The sequence below is a fragment of the Acomys minous genome, assembly GCF_964271855.1.
Source record: "Acomys minous genome assembly, chromosome: 16".
NCBI classification, from domain to species: domain Eukaryota; kingdom Metazoa; phylum Chordata; class Mammalia; order Rodentia; family Muridae; genus Acomys; species Acomys minous.
The window spans coordinates 32,565,704-32,588,700 of record NC_140498.1 but is presented as its reverse complement, the minus strand read 5'-3'; the positions used below and the strand labels follow the sequence as shown (position 1 = coordinate 32,588,700).

At 37.8% G+C, this 22,997-nt stretch overlaps 1 protein-coding gene across 1 annotated transcript in view; it reads right to left on the bottom strand.

Moving 5' to 3' along the window:
• TENM2 (teneurin transmembrane protein 2) overlaps positions 1-22,997 on the bottom strand; it is a 1,331,021-nt gene that overhangs the window by 1,282,592 nt on the left and 25,432 nt on the right. The gene's annotated exons all lie outside the window — the stretch shown is intronic.

The window sequence follows — 22,997 nt, the reverse complement described above, 5'->3', positions numbered from 1 at the left end:
CCTCAGCTGTAGTCCAAAATGTTGAAGCTTTCCTTGGAGCAATTCTCTCTAAGAGTATCTCAAATTGCAGGGATGAACAACCAACAAAATACTCTGACTCTTGTTTTGGGGGCACACACACAGGGGCACACACACACACACACACACACACACACACACACACACATCTCCTTTCAGTCTGTTCAAGGATGTTTTCCAACTGGCAACAACCAAGTCCCCCATGAAGGGGTTCGACTTCTAAGTGGAAGAACATCCTTCTCTCTCTCACGTCCAGGTGATAAATATCCTGCCTTCTTCCTTGTCCCACAATTGGGATCAAAACAAAAACGAATTTATCTTCCCTACAGTCAGGGATACAGGACCTTTTCTGGGTCAAATTAGAAAGTGGAAGTGAGATGTATCAGCTACTTTTCTATTGCTGTGATAAAACACCATGACCAGGTTGACTTATAAAAGGAAGAGTTTTTTCGGGCTTATGGTACCAGAAGGATAGGAATCCATTATGTCAGGGAAGTGTAGCATCAAGCAGTAGGCAGAAATAGCTGAATACTCACATCTCTAAAACTATCCAAGAAACAGAGAGAGCAAATTTGGGATGGTTTATGCCTTAGAAATCTCCAAACAAGACACCAGTATCACCAAGGTCACACCTCCTAAACCTACAGAAAGAACAGCACTACTAACTGGGGATCCAATATTCAAATATCCAAGCCTATGGGGGACATTCTCATTCAAATCACTATATGGAGAGGGGTCATAACTTGTTAATTTATTCAAGGATCCATCCATTTACAAAGTGAGTACTGGTTTTCTTTGGCATGTATACAAAGCATTTCTGGGCAGGAGGAGAACTGAGACTATGCAGATGACACATCCATTGGTCTGAGATGGGATGGCTGTAGGAGAGTTTTTCTTATTCTTAAAAAGGGGAAATATTATATTGATAGGGCCATTTTCTCTTCTATTCTTGATTTCTGGAACTTCCATAGATGACTGATACAGACGAAGGGCAAGTCTTAGAGTGAATTTTAGAACCTTGGCATTCTTAAGCAGGTGGATTATTCCAGCAACCACCTTCCCTCTGGGCTTCTTCTTGTGGGAGATAATAGCTTCTTCTTGTTGTTTAAGCCAGATTTAATTGAGTTTCCCATTACTTGCAGCCAGATGCAAGGGATAATAAAGATAATGTAAGAACATGCATTTGAAGGTTCTCTGGAACATAGTGGGAGTTCATTAAATCTATATTTAAAACCAACTTGAAATTATAAAGGGATAAATTTAAATAGCCAATGAAATTATTTTAAAAATTCTACCTTTAAAAAGTAAAATGAGGTATGATTCTTTACCTAGTTAATTAGCCAAAATTAAATAGAGGATAATGTTCAGTGCTGCTGGTACTATTGGAAAATTGTTCTTTCACATGCTACTCTGAGTATGTAAATGGGCACAAGGATCCTGGAAGAATGTATCACAGACATGTCTCTTCAATCAGTAACCTTCTCTGTGGAAAATTTTACAACAGAACCTCAGTAGAGCATGGCCTATAGTAGGCAAAAAGGGAAAAACCCTATAACATAAAGTTGTTTAAATGAATAACGTATGCAAAGCACCCACATTGGTCATTGAAATATTTTGAAGAATTAAGAAATAAAAAGAATACATCAAAGGCTTTCTAAGAATCATGACAGTAGTTCACATGTAGGCACAGCCAGCTTCCTACATCATGCACTTCTTGCATGATTGGTGGGGGAAGGAAGTAAGCCATGAGTCAAATCAATGACCCCAGACAGACAAACTGTTACTCAAGTGTGGGCAACATTCAGGTTTCTTAGTGTTTTGTTTGTAATCTCATTTCAGTATTCCATTTAGGATCCTATATTTTAGTCATCTCCTTAGACCCCTTGTGGCTGTGATGGTGTCTCAGAATCCCATGTATTCAGTGACTTTGACAGTTGTTGAGGGGTCATGGACAGAATGTGGTAGACTGGCCTTTTATTGAGAATTTCCCAAGACTTCACTGCTATTGTGGTTTTGGGAAAGAACCCAAAAAGGTCACTCATGCAGATCACATCAGTGAAGGCTGATCTCTGTTAACAATGAGTTTGGTCATTTGGACTTCACTTTATAATTTTTCATGTTGGATTCTGTGTAATGATTACTATATGTAGCTCACCACTGAGTACAGGATTCTGTTCAAACTAGTTGAGGATGGAGTGTCTATAAAAATTGCTTAGCATTCTTATGCATAGAAATTGTCATTTATTTTTTATGTGTTCATTCATTCATCATTATACACTGTACATGGGTAGATAATTTATATTTGACCTTATAACTTAAATATTGTATTATTTTATGTTTGTTAGTGAAATTCTCTCACGCTTTTTTTCCATTATGCTGATTTTTATTTAAATATTGCCAGCCACTATAAATCCATCTTGGCCACTTTCTATCTAATCTTACACTCTTTTTTTTCCCCTTAAGAAACCCTAATTTCTTTTACTAAGGAAATATTACAACCAAGATCTCATGAAAACAAAATAAAAGGTAACAGGGAAAATGAAAGAAAATCTAGGCATTAATACTGCTCATTGCCACTGAAGAGCCATTGCTTCTGTATCTGGGTGAGCAATGAAATTTTTTAAATTAGTCTATCTGCTCATATTGGTAAATGTTGCCATAGTCAATGGGCCATAACTATAGTAAGTCACATAAGAGTTCACTTTGATGTCTCCAACTTATATCCATTGCTATATGAATCATGCTAATACCCTTGCTCACTTGGAAGCTCGTGTTTGGACACAGGGACAACTGGTCCCTGCTCCATCCCCTCCATCCACTCAGTTGTTCCATTCTAGAATCTACACACAGTTTCTTATGCTTATACTGCAACTTATGCTCACCCCTTGGAGAATCAACGTTATCCATTAAGAATGTAGTACTTGTGTGAACTTAGTTGTGGTTTTAATCTTAACAGACTATTTTCAGTTTTTTAGGTCAGCACACTTTTTACTACAGATAAAATAAAATAAGTTCAACGATTTATAAAAGATTCAATTGTTTAATTATGTTTTAATTTCCACACGGAATCCTCAAAATACTTTATTTCTAATAATTCATTCATTCTTTTTTTTTTGGGGGTGGGTGGGTGGGTGGGTTGTGACAGGTCTGAGATTCTGACTTATAACCTCTTCCATTTATCTCGGCATTTTTTGTTTTGAAAACTCATTATAAGGTTCAGGTTTCTGTAGGACATCTCTCACATGCACTTCACATACGGTGCTATTTTTCACATTACATTATCCCTTCTCTTCTCCATCCTTTCATCTCTCATTGGTCCCCTTCCACCTGACAAGTAAGCTCTCTTCTCCCTGCACTCCACATATGTGTAGAAAATATGTGATATTTCTCTTTCTGTTCTAAATTTGCCTTATTTTATTTAATATGATATACATGTGTATGTGTTTGTGTTTGCTTGTATGTATGTGCCTGTGTGTGTGTCTTTTTTTTTAATCCATTCATCTGTCCATAAACATCTAGGCTTGGTAATTTTTGAAAGATACTTCTGAATTTAGAGACAAATCCCCTCAATTTTTACTTCTCAATTTTAAAAGACAGAAACAATTTTGGTCTTGGATTTCAATATTTTAAATGTTTATTTTGACTCATTTCTGCCATGCACAATAATCATGAAAAATATTCTGAATTCTTCTCTTTCTGGACAGTGTTTTTGTACCTTTTATCCACTGCCCAGCAAATTTCATTATCTTCTTTCTTCTACATCTCACATATGATACAACTGGAGGGAAATGTCTGTGTATTTACTCTGCTTGATGTTCTCAGAGCCTCATTTACCTGTGTTTTGATATTTTCATTAATTTTGGAAATTCTTGATGCTTTCATTACCAAGATTTTTTTCTGATCCAGTCATCATGGCCTCCTTTCTTGTGTGTGTAATTAACAATGTCTATATATTTTGAAGCCATTTTAGTTTTAAGTTTCTGTTCTTTTCCTCTCTCTCTCTCTCTCTCTCTCTCTCTCTCATTTTTCTCTTTCACTTTGGAAATTTTCTATCAGACAGTCTTCAAGCTTCCCAGTTGGTTCCTTAGTCACATCCGTTCTACTCTAAGACTCTCAGAGGCACCCTTCATTTCTGTTGTGGTATTTTCCATTTCTAGTGTTTTATTGTCTTTAGGTTTACTGTCTTCTGTATGACATTGGCCATCTGTCCTTGCATATTGTCTGCTTTCCCACTAGAGCCACTCAACATATTGTAAGTAGTTATTTTAAATTCCACTTGATAACTCTAAAATCTGTCACATAATCTGAGCCTGGTTTAAATGACTTGTCAGTTTAGATTATGTCTTATCTTTCTCCTCCCATGTTTTCTTATTGTTTGCTTTGGCCATGATGGATAGTGCCCATGAGAAGTCAATCTGAAATATCCCCAGTATATTCTACAAAGAGAGAGAGAGAGAGAGAGAGAGAGAGAGAGAGAGAGAGAGAGAGAGAGAGAGAGAGAGAGATGTGTTTCTGGGGGAAATAAATTGTCTCAGAGTTTTATTTCACATTGGGAACTAGAGATTCTTCAAAGCATTGGCCATGGAGGATTGAAAAGAGCCTTAAGTAATTATTTGAAAACAGAGATAAGCTAGACTTGATTGTGGAGTTTGGTGTTCTTGGATGGGTGTTGGCTTTGCTTTATGTTTGCCACAGCAACAGGTAGTAGAACTTCACCTTTCTTCCAAATCCTTTACTCTGATTCATATGTTCTTTGTTTTTGGACTTTCCTAACTTCTTTTGGCTGGTTTTTTTTTTTTTTTTTTTTTAGACAGGGATTCTTTATGTAGCCTTCAGTGTCCTGGAACAAGCTCTGTAGACCAGACTGGTTTTCAACTCACAGAGATCCCCATGCCTCTGACTCCAGAGTGCCGTGGTTAAAGACATGCACCATCACTGCCCAGTTGATCTTTCCTAAGTTCTAATCAGATAAAATGTGTGTCATGTGGCTTTTTTGCTTTAGTCCACAACTGTTCTGCTAATAATGTGTTTATGTACTGGCCAGTCACAGAGAAGGTAGGAAGTCAGCAAGTACATTGCTAAATCTTAGTCTTTGAATAGTCAAGTTGGGTTAAGTTGCAATGTTTTCAAAGGATTTCTTAGAATCCCCTCACTCACCCAAGGAACTTGACTGGAGAAGTCTCTTCTGGTGTTGAATGAGACGTGGATCTTTGCTGTGGAGAATGTCCTAGGCATAATTCCGCATTGGTACATGTCTCCTCTCCTGTCAGAACTGTGGCTTAATTCCTTTTGTCTGTACTTTAATCTTGTAGTGCACAGGAGGAAAGACGTACTGACATACAGAGCTTTGCACTTTCATGTTAACCTAAGTACAATCTCCCAAACCATGTAGAAATTGCTGTTTAAGTGTCCCTACATGTTTTGTGTGCTAGCAGCTTTAGCGTCAGTGTGTATTTTACACTGTGGCTTATTAAATTTTCTTCTCCCTCTAGACTTTGGAAGGATCATTTTCCCTGAAACCTCAGTTCACCGAGGAGTCAAAAAAATAGTCAGTAATATTCAGTTTATTCTATTTGCAAAACAGAATGTATTTATTTATAAAACACAATGTACCTGAAATCCAAAAGCTTAATGAAATTTTTAGTATGTTCTTATAAATAAACTGAAGCAAGTCTTAAAATATCATATAAAATGTATTTATGTATTCCATACATGAATTGAAAAAAATATAGCAAGTAATAATAAATCTCTGAGTGATGGGGTGGAAAGTAAATTTTTCAAAATCTATGTCTTTGTCTTGTTAAGCTGGGCACAATGATCTAAAGCACTGTGAAAACATATTTTCCTATTCTATAATAGTGAAGTATATCAAATATGAATAAAAATCTAGTTCCTACTGTTTAGAATAACACTTTTTTGTATTTATTTTCATTTAATAAAAAGATTTTATATTTTAGTTTATATGCATAAGGAGTTAATATATTTTAACAATTTACATATGTGTGTGTTGCATATTGCAACTTACACATTCAAGTTGAAAATATGACTTATAACCTAGGCATTTCTCTTTCACATAAATGCCCTAGAGATATTTTCCAGTATGTGTAAAACAAAATGTATTTTAACACAAGTATTTGCATTATTTTATGATATTAAAAAAATTGAAAACAACCATAAGTTAGCAGAAAATAATTAAAGTATGTACACAGAAAAACACCAAAGAAATTTTCTAATAAATTAACTAGATTTGTAAATCATCAATGCAGATAAATCTTTTTTACTAAGAATAACAATGCCATTCTTTCAAAATGAGTCAATAATCATTCTGTAATCTCTTTTACCATATAAGTTCAAATATTCTTTGCCATCTTAACTTGAAATTAACACTTCATCCAATATTTTAGTTTTGTACAACTTGTCCAAGTCATAGATGTTTTAAGTGTCAGTCAGTGTCATATGATTATTAGGTATATTACAAACATCAGAATATTAACTTTCCTGTATAAAACATATGATAGCACAAAAGACTTACTGCCTAAATATTTCCCTACTGCATTTCAAACGTCAGTCTACTGAAGCATTGACAGATCCATGCATTTTTATATTTTCATACATATACGTAAAGCACGTAAAATATAAATATATTGAAAAATTATATTCAAGTGTCTTGAAAGAATTTTAAAAGAGTTACATAAGTGTATATAATCTCCCATTTTTTCACTTCATATAGATTTAGAATGCATACTAATAAATGCAGATCTAATTTCTCAAGTTTAATAAAACTTTTTGGTGTTTTTTGTGTGTGTTTGCGTGTGTGTATGTTTTTTGTTTGTTTTTTAGGACAGGGTTCTTCTTGTAGCCTTGGCTGTCCTGACCCACTTTATAGACCAGGCTGGCCTTGAAATCACAGTTTAATAGATTTATAAAAACTTTACTGTATAAATAAATAAAACCTCAGTTTATAATTTTCCTGCTGAAAGTTTTAGAGGGCTTCCCTTGTTTATTTTTCTTTCCTTTTTATTTTTGCCACCATTATTAGCTGTGTGAGTAACATATTTTTCTCCATGGAACAGTGATTATTTGGGGGAAGGCACCTGGAAATCAGATGGTTGGGTTGAAGTGCATGCATCATTTTATACAGTATTACTAAATGAACGTGAAAATATTTGTTCAAATTTATATTTAAACAAGATGATCTGTCACTGCTTTTATTGACTGTAGCCAACTATTTTTTTTTATCAAATTTAATTTGCTTTTCCCACCATCCAGAGATAAATGTGGACTTGATTTAGCTTTCCACTTTGTTGATTATTACTAGGTTGTGCAGACTTTCCCAGGTTTATTGCTCATTTGGGTGTTGTGCTCAGTGAACTGTTACTATCACTTGCCCATGTTCTATTTAATCATTGATTTTCATTCATATATTTATTTAACAAATACTTGTTGATGACTCACTCTTTTCAGCTACTTTGTTTATGCTAAAAATAATAATGTAAGAACAAACAAAAACAAGAAAAACCTGCCCTTATGGCCGAGGGAGAATTGTCATAATTAGCTTTACTCAGCTATGGATCCTTTGGGCAACAATACTGAGTAGCCAGGTGAGATATACTCACTGGTGGTGCAATAGTGGCAAGTCTATTATGGAGTAACCAATGGCTTTTTGATTAGATGTGATGCTTGCTCCACTGTAAATGCAGTCAAAAGCCCATAGTACAGAGGTTGTAGTTGCTAGACTGAAAGTCATTTCTGTCATTTTACTAAACAGATAGCATGTACCTATCACATTGCTCTCTAACTATCATTTAAATTACTTCATTTTATGTTCTTAGCTATTTGTACGCATGCGTATGTCTGTGTGGAGCTACATGCACATGAGAGGAAGTGCTCATGAATTCCAGAATTGAGCTTTGGATCTCTTGGAACAGAAATTACTGGTAGTGATAAACTACCCAATGAGGGGAAAAATAAATCAAAATCATCTCCAAAGAGAGCCATACAGACATGACATGGCTGTTGCACACATGAACACATAGCTGCTATGGTTGCCTATATGAAATCAAGAGAGTCAAAGTTCCATCCTGAATGAGGGGAGGACTCATGTGGTCCCACCCTCAGCCTGTTAGTTATTGTTAGAGGAGGAAGAATCAGTTCTCTTCCGGGGTGTGGACCTGGTAAGTTGACTATGCTTCCAAGGGTGGCCTTACAACTACGGGCAACACTAACTGGACTCAGTTGGTCAATAAAACAAACAAACAAAATAACCCAAAAGGGACATAAACTTGAGACACTGATGTGGTGAAGATGTCTGGAAGGAGCTGGAGGTGTTGGTTAAAAGGTGGGGTGTGGCCCAAGTACATTGTATACATGTATGAACATGAAATTCTCAAAGAATAAATAAGGAATATATCTAAAGAAATACATCATATGGATGATAGCCTATTCAGTAAATGAGGTGGTTAATATTGGACATTCACATGTCTAAAAATAAACCTATAGCCATATCTCTCATCTTATACAAGAGTACATAAAATTCCTTAATATAGGACATAAATCTCCGAAACTTCTAGGGAAAAAACAAAGGGCAACAAGTTCAAAATGTAGGCTTAAGCAATGTCTTCACAAAAAGAACTCAAAAGGCTTAATAAAATAATCGTCCAAATTGATAAATAGCATTATATAACACTAGAACAACAGTTTAGAATAGTAAAGGGAATAATGGCCAAATTGAAGAGGCAGTTTATGGAATGAAACAAAATCATCAGGAAAACAAATCAATCAATAATCAGGCTAATAATTTGGTACATATTCTCCAAAAGAAGAAATACAAATCAAGAAATAGCTGAAAACAGTTATTAAAATCCTTAGCTCTTAAGAAAATTTCAGTTAAAATTATATTTCGATCCTAACTCCCCCCCGCCCCCAGTCAGAAAGGCTGTCAGCAGGAAAACAAAAGTCAACAACTCTGAAGATGTTGGGAAAGAGGAATCATTGTTCGTTGCTGGTAGGAATGCAAAGTGCTGTAGACAAGACAGAAAAAAAGCATGAAGCTTCCTCAAAATAACTGAAAACAAAGCTATAATATGATCCAGCTATACAACTTCTGGAGAATACACTTAGAATTTTAGTCAGCCATGAAAACAAATGAAATTATGCTGTTTCCAGAAGAAAAAAAAACATGGGTGTATATAGATAACTATTAAGGGAAATAAGGCCAATTCTCATTGCAAAATCCAGGTCTGAATACATACATGTGACGTGAAGGCTGACTATCAGTATGAAGAAAATAGCCTAAATGGGGAAGTGAGGAGCACGCAAGTGTAATGGGGGAAGGGGGAGACAATAACTCATGTGTTTCCCATGTAAAGTGCAGAGTAACACAGACACACAGACACACAGACACACAGACAAACATGACATGAAAATAGAAGTGAGGTTGTCGCAGGGAATGCAAGGGAACAAGCAAGAAGGGGCAAGTAAAAGACAACCAAGTGAGGGCAGAAATACAGACAAGGTATGGCCATATACATGTGTGAACATAGTTAATTTACACCATTATTTTGTATGGTACACACACACACACACACACACACACACACACACACACACACACACACAAACTAGTTTTTAAAAAAAGGAAATCTTGGCATTTGGGTGACAATGTGAGTAAATCTGCAGTCACGTGCTGAAAAGAACACTTTAGACGCAGAAGAACAAATGCTACATGATGAATCTAAAATCGTCAAACTCGGAAGCAGGTGCAGAATGACGGTTCCTGGGAGCTGAGTTATACAATTCCGAATTGTGCACAGAAAAGATGACTAAGACGATTATCTACGTTAAGCGTTCCCATTACAAACTATACTAGATAATGCTACAGAAGACAGTGGGAGGGATCTTTGCATTGTGACAAGTAGGCTCATGGCAATAGATTATACTTCCTGTTTCATGGATGCATGCTTATCTTCAAATGCACCATTGTGTACATTTGAACACATAAAAGGTATGTATGTTAAAAAAAAAAAAAAAAACTTCCGGAAAAATGGAAGAAAGAAGAAAGGAGCCCAAGTAGAACGTTAGCTTTAGGACACAGGCAAAATATGCTGATAGCTTAAGCTGTGACACTGGAAATGGGCACAAAAATAAATGGTTCTTTGTGGCTGATAGATACTCATCTCCATTCAGAAATTTAGACCCAACACGATGGGAAAGATGTTCACTTCAAGTTTGCCAAATACCAATAGCCAAATGACTATGGATGTAACATTTACATAATTCCTGATTGTCTTGTGATTCTTTCTGCTGTATGTAGTTTATTTTACCCATGTGTAATAATATAAATGTATATGTTAAAAAAGAAACAATAAAAATACTCTGGTGCCTCACCTTTGACCATGTCCCCTGGAGGGGGAGACGTGGTGGCACTCAGAGGAACGACAGCAGGTTACCAAGAAGAGATTTGATACCCTATGAATATATATATATATGGAACAAAGTATTCTCAATCTGACATCACTTTTACTTTGTTTATGTATATCTTATGATATAAAAGTTTTAATTTTAATATAACCAAAATTTAAATATGTCATTTAATTTTATCTATATTTGATGGGTTTTAATATTTTCTTCATAAAACTGAAGCTCTTTCAACACATTTATTCCGGTGTACTAAACAGATTCAAATGCCATCTCTCCTAGATTTTGTTGTTGATGGTGGCAGTGAAGAGAAATATCATTAGGATTTCTGTGAATTTATATTGGTTTCTAATTGTTTGCCCTTAGATTCTGTTAAATGTTCAATGATTATTTTGTTTCTTCCTTTATGTTTCATGTGTGTGATTTCCCTTCTCTTTTTGCATTAGTTAAGATCTTTATATAATGCAATAGAAAAGAGAAGAAAGGCATAGTTGACTTTTTCTTTATTTGACAACTATTTCTAACTTTTAAAAATATGTTTTTATTGACTCTTTGAGAACTTGCCGCAATGTGTTTTTATCACATTTATCCTACATCCCTTCCCAATTTCCTGTCCTTAAAAAAGCATCTCATCAAGGCCAATATATGATATTTACATACACCTGGGTGTAGGACTATCAATTTGAACATGCTTCAGCTACTAGAGGCTGCACCCTTAAATGTGACTCATTCTTCCTTCTCCCAAAGCCGAGGACTTAAAAGCTCCTCTGGGAGGAGTACCTTTTCCTAAGCCCCTCCCAACTGCTGACATGTTGCCTGGCTTGCTCTTGTGCAGGTCTTGGGCAAGCAAGCTAACACAGCTGCTTTGAATTCATGAGTGTAACGCCCTTGCTGTGTGCCTTGAATACATTGTTTCACTCTTGCCTGCCCTGGCCTCAGGCCCTTAAATGCTTTGGCCCAGTCTTCCATGATGGCTCCAAATTATTGACAGAATGGGTTGTGATACAGATCTCCTATCCTTGGCTGAGCACTCACTATTCGGTGAACCATTCCACCACTGTATGTTTCTAAGGTAACTACAGCCCATGATTTAAAATACTTCTTTGAAGAGGTTCTGACAGCTGTATTAACTTATACAGCTAATGATATGAATTTAGAGGGCCATTTTATATTATGTCCATTTAACAAAGTAAATAGTAGTAGGCTCAGCCTAATATATATATATATATATGTCAAGAACAGTGACAATTGACTGTATTATTTTGGGAGTCTCTGGGATAAATCCATCCTCTATCCTTATTATCCCTTCTTTACCTCTTTCCAATATAATGCTTCTATTAGACTGGCCTGCAGGAAATCCAATGAGGGGACTTTTGTGATTAATGATGATGATGATGATGTGTGTAAGAGACCCATCTTAATGTGTGAGACGTCACCCCTGGGCAGGTGAACCTGGGAGGTATGAGAAAGGCAGCTGAGCACGAGCCTAAAAAGCAATCCATCAAGCAGAGGCCCTCCACGGTCTCTGTTAAGTCCCTGCCTGCCTCCATCTTTCTGCTTGAGTCCCTTTTTCTGACTTCTGTCAATAATGGACTGTGACTGTAATGCGAATGACAAATGAACTCTTCCCGTCCCAATTTCCTTTTGATTGTGGTCTTGATAGTACAGACAAAGCAAACCAGGGCAATACTCACTCACTGGACCTTATTTGTCTATGATGGAATTGAGGATTCTGTGCCTCACCGACAATGAGCAACATCAGAACATGCTCTTTACCTATTTTTGTTGGTCTGCAATACTTCACTGCTTTTTACCCCTCTCCCTTATAATAGTCTGAACTCCATGAAGGCTGAGATCTTTGTTATCAAAATGTTTCTATGATCTGACATATAAGTTTGCAAATATACTCTGATCCAGTATGTGACTACTAAAGGGTTAATCTGACCCTGCACAATGTTAACAGTCATCCAGCCCTAATATGTCGTATCCTCATCAATGTAAATGACCGTGTCCAACGTTGTCTATGATATGAGATGAACAAGACAATCTGTTGTTTACTGAACTTACACCAACAGTGAACACAGTGACTATCTACACAAGTCCATTTGCAATATGCCTCGTGGAAATCTGGCAAAGCAGTTCTTCAAACCAATAAATGCCCAAGGTGGTAGTTTTTGCCAGTTCCGGACTGTACATATTTCTAGATGTCTAATTTCAATGGTTACTTGTTTAGTATTTCCTAGAAATATCTTCAAAATACAGCAATTGACCCTCTCCAGCAGGTGTGACCATGTCAGATAACACAGTGTCTCAGAGAAATGTAAGCAAGGGCCTAAGAGAAAGAATGCAGGGGTTGGATCATATTAGCTTGGTAAGGAGCAGCCAGGTAAACTGTGGGCTAAGACTTGAAGGTGGTGGGGGCCTAGTTGTGTGAATATCGGGGAGAAGATAATGTGAGGAAGGAGAAAATGACAGCATAAAGGCTGAAGGCAGGGACACCCCTGGGACAAGAAGAGCAGTGTGGTTATAGCAGAGTGAGCAAGTGGGACGAGGATAGTTTAGATAAGATCAAAGAGCCTTGAAACTCATTTCAAGGACTTTTACTTTTATTCTGAATGAGCTGGGACCCCTTTGGAACGGAGCAGAGGAATAACACGATTAATAATATATAGTCACACTGAAATATTCATAACTGTTGTCATGTTCTGCCTGAAAAATAAATAATAAACCTAGCATATAGCATAGGAACCCTACTGAAATAATCATGAACTTAAGCACAAAGTCTTTTTATATACCTGCAGTGGGGATTTTTTTTTCCGTTATGAATGTCAGTTACGGACATGCGAGCTGCAAATGATTCTGTAGATAAGTTAAAATACTTGTTTGCAGGTCTACCAATGACTTGTGTATCTGAAAACACAAATGTTTGTTTGGCAATTGCAGGGCTGGGTGGTAAACGTCAGTCTCTGATCTCAAACTACCAGTTTTTCCTGGGAGATTATTTTATGAGAGCCATTCTCATCGTTAAGAAGATAAAGCCATGCTTGTGCACTGATAGCAGAAAGTATATTCATAGGCTTTTATAGAAAACTGATTTTTAACATTAAAAGTAGTTTTAATGCGTGATTTTCTGCTAATAGCTTTTTAAAGGGCCACTTAACAGTGTGATAGCTGAAGAAGAGTGTGGGTACCGTTGGGAAGAATGAATCTGAATTCTGTGTCCATAAGCTGCCAGTCCTGGTTTTTGAATGGCACTAATGAGGTCTGTACATGAGACAGTTAATATCCACTTGGTCTCTGTACAAATGTATCACCTGACCTGAAGCGGGGGGTGGGGGGGAAGAGGGGTGCTCTGTGGGGTTGTGTGCAGGATTGGTATAGGTGTGTGAGACGATCAGGGAAGAAGAAGAAGAAAACAAGCTCTCTCACTGACTGCTTCCCCAGCACACTCACACTGTTAGGCACTCTGTTTCCATCATCACCACAGTTTCCACTGAGTTAAGTGCTGGGTAGAGCTTGGGTTCAAGGAGCGGCAGGGCCACACGAAATCATGTTGGCTGTGTAACAAGTGCCGGTAGCAACTTACAGCCGTGTTCCCACCTGCCACATTTTACTGCCTGCAGTTAAGAGCCAGAGGTAACTGGCATATCTTCGGGAATGTTTCTCTTCTACAAGCTTAAGCATTAGCACTCAGACACTCAATGTCAGAACAGCTGTACACTCACAAACAAACTTCACATTCTTTTTTTTTTTTAAACCATGAGTTGCTGAAAGTTCTTAGTATTTACCAAAAGCTATCCCATGGATCATTAATTTCATAGACTGATTATTGTGTCATCGTCATTATTTTTCGAGACAGGGTTTCTCTGTGTAGCCTTGGCTGTGCTGGACTCACTTTGTCAGCCAGGCTAGCCTCCAACTCACAGAGATCCACCTGCCTCTGCCTCTCTGAGTGCTGGGATTACAGGCGTGCACCACCACATCTGGATTCTTATTGTCTTATAACTAAATTAGTAATGGGATAGCGAAGTACATACGTGGGATACACTAAGTAAGTAAAGTCACATAAATACAAATCTTTCCTCCTTAGTTGAATTTAAGCACCACTTAGATTTCTCAACAATGCACTTTAAAGCTTGCTACGATATAGAAGTAGGGTAATTCACTTCAGTTTCTAAATGTACCTTGATTGAGAAACAACCTCTTCCTTCATAATACATTCAACCTACGCTTTGTGAAAACCTTGTTTGGGGCATCTACCACAACTTACTCTTAAGTTTCAGTTTATAATACAAAAAGAAGCACTGTCTTTTCAGAAGAGTGTCCATTCAAGAAAGATGACAGAAAGAGAGAGGAATCAGACCCACACAGCTACTTATTACAGTTTTGTAGCCCTGGCTCTTGTTCAGCCCTTACAGAGATGACAGATCTCACTCAGATCAAAGAACAAAGCTGTGCTCCCCCTCAAGATAATTCTTATTGTATTCTCAGACACCGTAGCAGTATTTTCTACATAGATGGCAAGGTAGGAACATCAATCCACAAACACAGGCTTATTTGGTTATAGAGTAGATTCAAGAGCTGCACCATCCTGGTCTTCATGTGGTGGTCCCATCTAGATTGAGTATGCACATGTATAGATGGATGTGTGTGTATAATCATGCACTTCTGACCTTTGGGCACATCTCAGTTTTTACAGAAATAACATTATCACCAACGTTTTGTCATCCAGTCAGTGTAATTTCCCAAGAGGATACGGCAGAGTGCTCCCTGGAGCCAGAGAAAATGAATAGGGAGGGTTAGGACCTGCTACGCCATCTGCCTCCCTGAGTGTGTTGCCTCTTCCTTTCAGATGAACTAGCCTCTGAGGTGTGAGGCAGAACCAGGATGCTGTACAACACCCGAGGAAGGCATTATCATAGAGTGTGGGCTTCCAAATTGGTGAGGGCTAAATTCAGTTATACCTCACCGACTGACCTCGAGGCATAATAGTCATTTTTGTTAGTCTATTGATGTGTTTTTTTAAAAGCATGCAAACTATTACTTAAAGCCTTTTATATTTCCATATCCAACTTTTATCACAGGTTTGGGAGACAGAACAAAGCAGACACATCTTCGGGCTTCGTTTTCACTTTTACGTTGGGGATTCAGTATTGCTAGTGAGAATTAAATGAGCACGCGCATGTGAAAGTTGGTAGCACAACAACAGGCATAGAAGATGGATTAATAATTTACATCAATAATGAAAACAACTATGCAAACAGCTTTCATTGCCAGCCCGCTCATCAAAAGTTCATACGACCTATGCTGTTTCTTTGGACACGAGTTGAGGTGTGTTCTCAATTGTTTTAAATAGCTATAGTTGCTAAGGATTCTTTGAGATCTAAGTAATGCAAAGTAGTTTAAAGATTTCATCTTCGATGGATATCATTATAAGCCACACAAAATATGAATGTAGCCCAAGGGGCATGTCCCACGAAAGCCTTCACTTACCAGGAAACTGAGACAGAGGGGAGGACATTCTAGTGGGACTCTAGATGAGAGAAGCATGGGAGAATGGCAAAGTAGAAGGATCCAGAGGGTCCTAGAAGCCTACAAGTAGAACATTATGATAGGCAGATTTGGGCTCAGGGGTCCCGCTCAAACTAAGGCACCAGCCAAGGACAATACATGTGGTAAACCTTAAACCCCTACCCAGATCTAGCCAATGGACAGAACACTCTCCACAGTAGAGTGGAGAGTGGGATATGACTTTCTCACATACTCTGGTGCCTCACCTTTGACCATGTTCCCTGGAGGGGGAGACCTGGTGGCACTCAGAGGAAGGACAGCAGGTTACCAAGAAGAGACTTGATACCCTATGAGCATATACAGGGGGAGGTAATCCCCCTCAGGAACAGTCATAGGGGAGGGAAATAAGGGGAAAATGGGAGGGAAGGAAGAATGGGAGGATACAAGGGATGGGATAACCATTGAGATGTAACAAGAATAAATTAATAAAGGAGAAAAAATCAAATTCATTCTGATTCATCAGATTAGATACAGAACCTGGTGGTAACCCGAGAGTAAAATATTGGAAAACAAAATTTAAAAACAATGTTTGTTTCAGGAAAAAAAGTCTTAGGTTGAGGGTCTGACAGGCAAGCTATAACAGTGCGGCATGCTCAAAGGCAATAGAAGTTCTGAGAGAAAACTGGGGTGCTGAAAATGAAATATATTCTCATCAGATATAGGATATAATTTTTATTGGAGTCTACTGGAGCCTCTAAGTATACACAAACCCCACCTGGCTCTCCTGCCTCATTTTTAACTCTTTTCCCTTACTCATTACAGTACAGACACACTGACATTCCCCACACTTATCCAGGTCCATGAATGCTCCTGGTCTCAGTTAGAAGGCCTTGCATACTGTGTGTTCTTCGGGTAAAGGCACATTTGTAATGATGATCTCTACATTTCCTCAGTTATCCTAAAGATCATGTAAGAGATCACTCAGTACCGAGGACTTCTCTGGCTGTTAAACTGACAGATATTTTCAAGCATAACATTGCACATCCTTAGGGTCACTGCATTAACTGTTATCTGACCGAGCAAGTTCTTTATCATTGTATTCAGTTACATTTTACTTTCTGGCACTACCCTAATTTTCAAGAATGTAAATTCCATTTCCACTAGGCATTGCACTCTTTCGTGAGTATAGCTCTAACTACCATGGTGATGCCTACCACCAAGTTAGAATCTTGATGAAAAAAATGTTTTGAATGCGTGTATTGTTGAATACCAGAATGAATAAAACCCTTCAAAGGATGTGAAGAAATGACAAACGACAACGCTACCCAATTAACAATTTTGTTCAGAGATAGAGAACACTATAGTACTACTAAGGTCTGCTGGTATCTGTAGACTGATTTTGACAACTGTAATTACTGGATTGTTACTTTGTGCATGTGATTTTGGAAAATAAGTTGCTATTTTGATCAATATCCTCTATTTTGGGCAGTAGCTACTTCAAATCATCATAATTCTGTGTTTGACCCATGTCTCATAAGATCTCTATCTTTATATATCTATATTATAAGAAGCAACTTTTTAATTTCTATATGGGGAATTAATAATTCTATAGATATTTGCTGCACACTACACATGAAACACAATAAGCTCTTGTCTTTTAATGGATGTGCAGCAAAACATCACTGCGTTACTCTCTCCTCTAAATAAATAACCAAGTAATTACTTATGCAGTTTCATCTTCTCAGTGACAAATTTCATTAGTTTAAGACATTTTTTAAATCCTTCAAATTTACATATTTGCTATCCCATTTCTGAGGATGTCAAACTCAGCTAACGCACAAAGAAAATGTCCAATGCCACTTTGTCAAACTCACGTTCCCATCCGAAGTGCCAAAGGGCCCTATGTCACAAACAGAACAGCAACCACTGATGCAAAGCCTAGGCAGCTCCCTCAAGGCTTTTCAGAAATCTTGATTATTTAATCACTGTTCTTGATTTGTAAGGCTAGGTAGTCAATGGTTCTCCAAATGTGTCACATTGGACATTATCCAGATGGAGTGCCAGTTTTCATTTGAGATTAAAGAGGTAAAATCCAACAAGAAAGGTTTGCTACCACCTCAGCCTGTAGCTCAACTTATAGCAGATGACAAATCAAAGTAGGCAGCCTGCTTTGCCTGTGCTTTTGAAACAGAAACTTCATTGAACTGTCAGATACCAAATGAGGTGATTAACTCTGATGCTGATTAAAGTTTTATTCTATGTTCCTATTATCAACAAGTTTCTATTTTCTTCTCTCTTTGGGGGGAAAGTGTTGTTCCTTCAATATAATTCTTACCACCTAAGGTTTTATTACTCCATTTAGGTTTTTGAAATGTGTACTTACTAGCGCTGTTTTCAAGGGCTTTCTGTGATATGTTTGTGAAATTAATGTACAAGGAGCATTGGGTAGAAGGAACCTAAGACATACAACTGTTCTTTCCAGTTATACACAGGCACCAGAGTGGGTCAGCGTAACTGCTGGGAGGTGTGTGTGCCTCTTTTTTGATTTGTTGCTGTCATGCCACTTAATTTTACATGCAAAGCTAATGTTTTCTTTTAAAATTTGTGCTCCATATTTATACTGACTCCAACTGACTGACAATTCTCCAGAACACTACATGATGACAGCAAGGAAAGTGAAAAGACCAAGTAGCTGAACAAATGTATATTAGTGCAAGGACTAAGATGCAAATGCCCAAGCATCTGAGGGAGCAATTGCTTCAGATGTCCAGGCTAGACAGGAGCTGGAGACCAGGCTAGATACTATATTAAATCAAGAATGTCAGCACTTAGATTATAAAGATGATCTTGATCAAAGGACAGCTTTAGGCTAAGTTGGAGATGCCTCCCCTTTGTTTAGCATGTGTCTTATCACGCTACAGTTTTCTGTTCATTTTGCTCTCACTCACTGTGGGGTCATGAGTAATTTCTCTTCTGCCTATAGTTCTTTTTTTTTTTCACACTCCTTTCCTCATTTATCTCCATGGTTATAGCTTGCTTCCTTCTTTATTTTCATATGGATATAACCTCCTGAAGAAACATTTAACTGATCATACATGTTTTTTTTGTATGGGCTACCACAGTTTCGTCTAGTATCTCATGTACTACATAGGAAGTAGGGACCATATGGATTGGATTACTATACATAATGTGGCCACTCTCCATTGTCCAACAGAACACTTTCATCTAGTCAGTACATATTTCTTGAAGGAAGAAAAACATTTCTCCTGGGTACATGTAGCCCTGAGCGCTAAGGTATAGGCAGTAAATTGACAGCCGTTTGTTGAAGAGTGAATTCTTTTGTGAGAGAAATACTGATTCTCATAGTGGCAATGATAAAAAAAAAATTGAGATCCTTGACAATGATGTAGGATGAGGGTCTTGTCCATAGTACTCCATCCCATAGAGCCTGGCATTCTGGTTTGGATATTAAGAAAGCAGCCAGTCATAATAGTGCTTCCCAATCTCACCACATTTCATACTCAGGGGATTTATTGAGCTTCACAAACACCGAGTAATCATCCTTGCCCTGGTGAGGTGGGCAAGAGCTATGATGCTCATATTGCACAGAAGAAAACCAGGGTGGAGACAGAGACAAAATGGTTGACCCTAGGTTAGGCGGTTGAGTCGACGAAAGCGGGCACTTGGACATGGAATTTCAAACTTTCCGTTCTGTATTTAGTCTATCGTCACAGTGTAGGATGTTGGAGGGATACCCCAGTCCTTCTGGTGAAGATGAGTGGACCCATTCCCTGCTTCCACCCTCCATCATCTGTGCCACCACTGCCATTACCCCCTCCATCTGCACCACCGCCGCGGCTACCTTAATGTATGCTAGCCACTGCGGCTAAAGGTTTCCACATATTAAGTCACCACATTTTGAAAGGAAGTAACTTGAAATGTGTTTCAATTTTTCTCCTTTTCAAAAGTAGGGACACTGAATCTCTGAAGTATTAACTCACAATCAAGTCTGAGGCTTGGGATTCAGACCTGGAACCTGTCCTGTGTGAGACAACGTGTGGTTTTCTATCCAGTCATTTGAATGTCAGGGGCTCAGGGCTGGGGTGAGTATAAGTGATATACACAGCAAGGGACACAGACTGCCAGGAGGCAACAGATTGTCAGCAAATATAGGTGGAAAAGAGAGAAGGTGGAAACTGTTTTTGAGTCAAGGAATTCGAAGCAGGTGAAAGCTCAGGATCACAGAAGATGAGCTGCTGTCAAGGTCAAGGCTTTGACTCCTTGATGTAGATGCAGGAGCACCCAGGTGCCCTCCTAGAAAGGCAACTAGAGCCTTGAGAGGACATCTTGTCACGTCTCTTCCATTCCAGGAAATCACAGGAATCTCATTTTATCATGTCTCATGGTGTGTGTATAAAACTTTTAACAAACCAAGAAATTCATTATAATTTGGCTTAATTCAAGGAAAAGTGTAAAGACTAGCCGAATGTCAAAGAAACAAACATAAGTTAAAGTAACTGATTCCAGAGCCTCACATCTATTACAGCCATCAAATTCCAAGGAATGTTTCAACGCAGCAGCAGGTTTAGCACACAGATATCTGCATAAAGCAAACTATGTAACAATAAATTAGTACACTTATTTTGTAAAGTAGAATATATATATATATATATAATTTTTCAAATTTATCTGTGATCAAATATCAGTGAAGTTTATTTCTGAAAAGTGAGTCTATGGATATCTTTGTTTTTGTTGGTTTACATTTTCCAGATCTTGTGAAGTGTTCATGCATTGTTTTACAATGAGAGTAACAAAAGTTATTTATAATTCTGAAAAAAAAATAAAACAGATGCCCCTCGGGAAAGAATGGGTTTTGAACCGCTGGATTCATAAAGCAGCCACCAGCTGCCACTGGGAAATCTCAGCTTTAGAACAAGCCACACACTCTTCAACCACCCGCCCCCCCCCACTTCAAGCTGTGTTCTCCCTCCCAGCCAGTCGAAGAGACACTATGTTTCACTCTGTTCCCCTCCACCTTACACGGACACAGCAAAGACGGAATGTGGACTATTTCAAAATGAAAATAGGCATAGTACAGTAAGAAGCACTTCCAAATGATGAAATTAGATTAGAAGTTAAGACAAAATACGTTTAACTGGCTTTTAAAGAAATTTGGTGGAACACATTACTATAAACAGTGCATTTGGGCAGCCAAACAAACTTTGTCCACAGAAAATCAATTTTACTCCCCAAACAATGAGAAAAATTACTTTAGACTCGACATTAAATATTGTCGTTCTTTTAAAAAGAAGCATTTCTATAACTCTGTGTAGAAATAGGAGTCAAAGGATGCCTTTGTTACCATGGTAACATTCTCCCTCAGAAGAGCCAAGGATGAAGTAGCATACATTCCCCATGCATATATTTGGCCAATCAATAAACAAAGGACTTACCCTGCATGCATCACATTAGAAAAGTGGCCAAGGTGTTCATGATGAGAAAAAGAAAGGGGGAGCACTTTCAGGAATGCTGGGTTTAATCACATAGAATAATTTTCAAGTAAGTGCAGCTAATATTTTCTTCATTAGAAGCCCATTAAAAAGATGAACTGTAGCTAAAATGCCTATAGCTCCTTAAAAATGGAAATATTCATTATAAAATGTAATATGTCAATGTAGATGAGAGTGACAAACTATGACTAGGACAGAAAAAGAGTGTGTGAAAAATACATACCCCAAAGCCCTCAGAGTAAGAAAATGATAATGACAAGCCAATATTTCCTCAGCATTTACTAAGGGCTAAATATGATCTCATTTTGTTACATTGGTTATTTCACGGTAGTAGTTTTTTTCCCCTCAATAACCTCATGACTTAGTATTATAAAATTTCACGCTTGTTTTTTAAAATGTTGTAAGAACTAGTCTTATTGTCATTTTGCTGACAAGAAACTTATATGGAATGATTCATGTACAAAAATGGAAGGCTTCTGACTAAAGGGCATTGGAACCAGGGGTTCAACCCAAGCCACTGGATACATAGGCTTGTCCCATACCCTTTGTCACACCGACAGGCTTTGCCAGCAGTCAGCAAGACCATTTGGTGAGACCAACACTCCTCAGATACATGTGAAGGCTTTTGGAAGCTTAAAATGAGCTAATGTGTGTTAAGCAGAAGCACCGAGTAGTCTCTCAGTAAAAGCTCCGCATTTTCTCTGCAAAGCCTCCAGTTCCCCATGACTGACTATACTGTGGTGGATATTACCTTTTTTTTTTTTTTTTTTAACTTTTTCAGCACGAGAAATAACTGAAAGCTACTAAGATAAGGTCACTTGCGCTCAGAAGACTGAAGATCTCTTTTGGAACCTGGAAAATTGGAAAGTATTAAACTAATTTCCTTGCGAGTGTTGTTTTTCTTATATATGCATATTTATGATTAAGTTTGACTTATAAATTATGTATAGTAAAAAGTTACAGTAAATACTAATGAAATGGGATAATTCTAACCCTGTATAACACTCAAACAGAAATACTGTTACACCACAGCTCTCCATTTGATAACTGAGGGAGCTACTGAGTGCTAATGTACAGGCAACATATATAATGTAGACGCATTAGACAAAGGAGTGATTGTCAACAGAGTTGAGGTGAAGGAGAGCTGTACACAAGATTTAATTATACTATTGAGATATCCGTACAGTTTAAAACTAAATATTTTTTTTACTTCCAGAATATTCCATTTAATATTTTTGGATATCAGTTGGCCATGGGTAACCCTAACTCTAAAGCCATGCAAAGCAAACTCACTGATATAAGGACATTACTGTAGTCCCTATGTACACATTTCAGAGTTACCAGAAGTAACAGAGTGACAACATGTGCACACATTTCTCTTGTCCCAATTTTTCTCTGCTGTCATATGAGATGGCAGTATACTTCAGGCACTATCAGTGGCAGAGATAACACATGCACAGCACAGTCAACTGGGGGATGGGTCTATAGCATTACCTTGCTGGGGCTCAGTTTCCTCTGCTGTGGTTGGGAAAACTTAAGGTT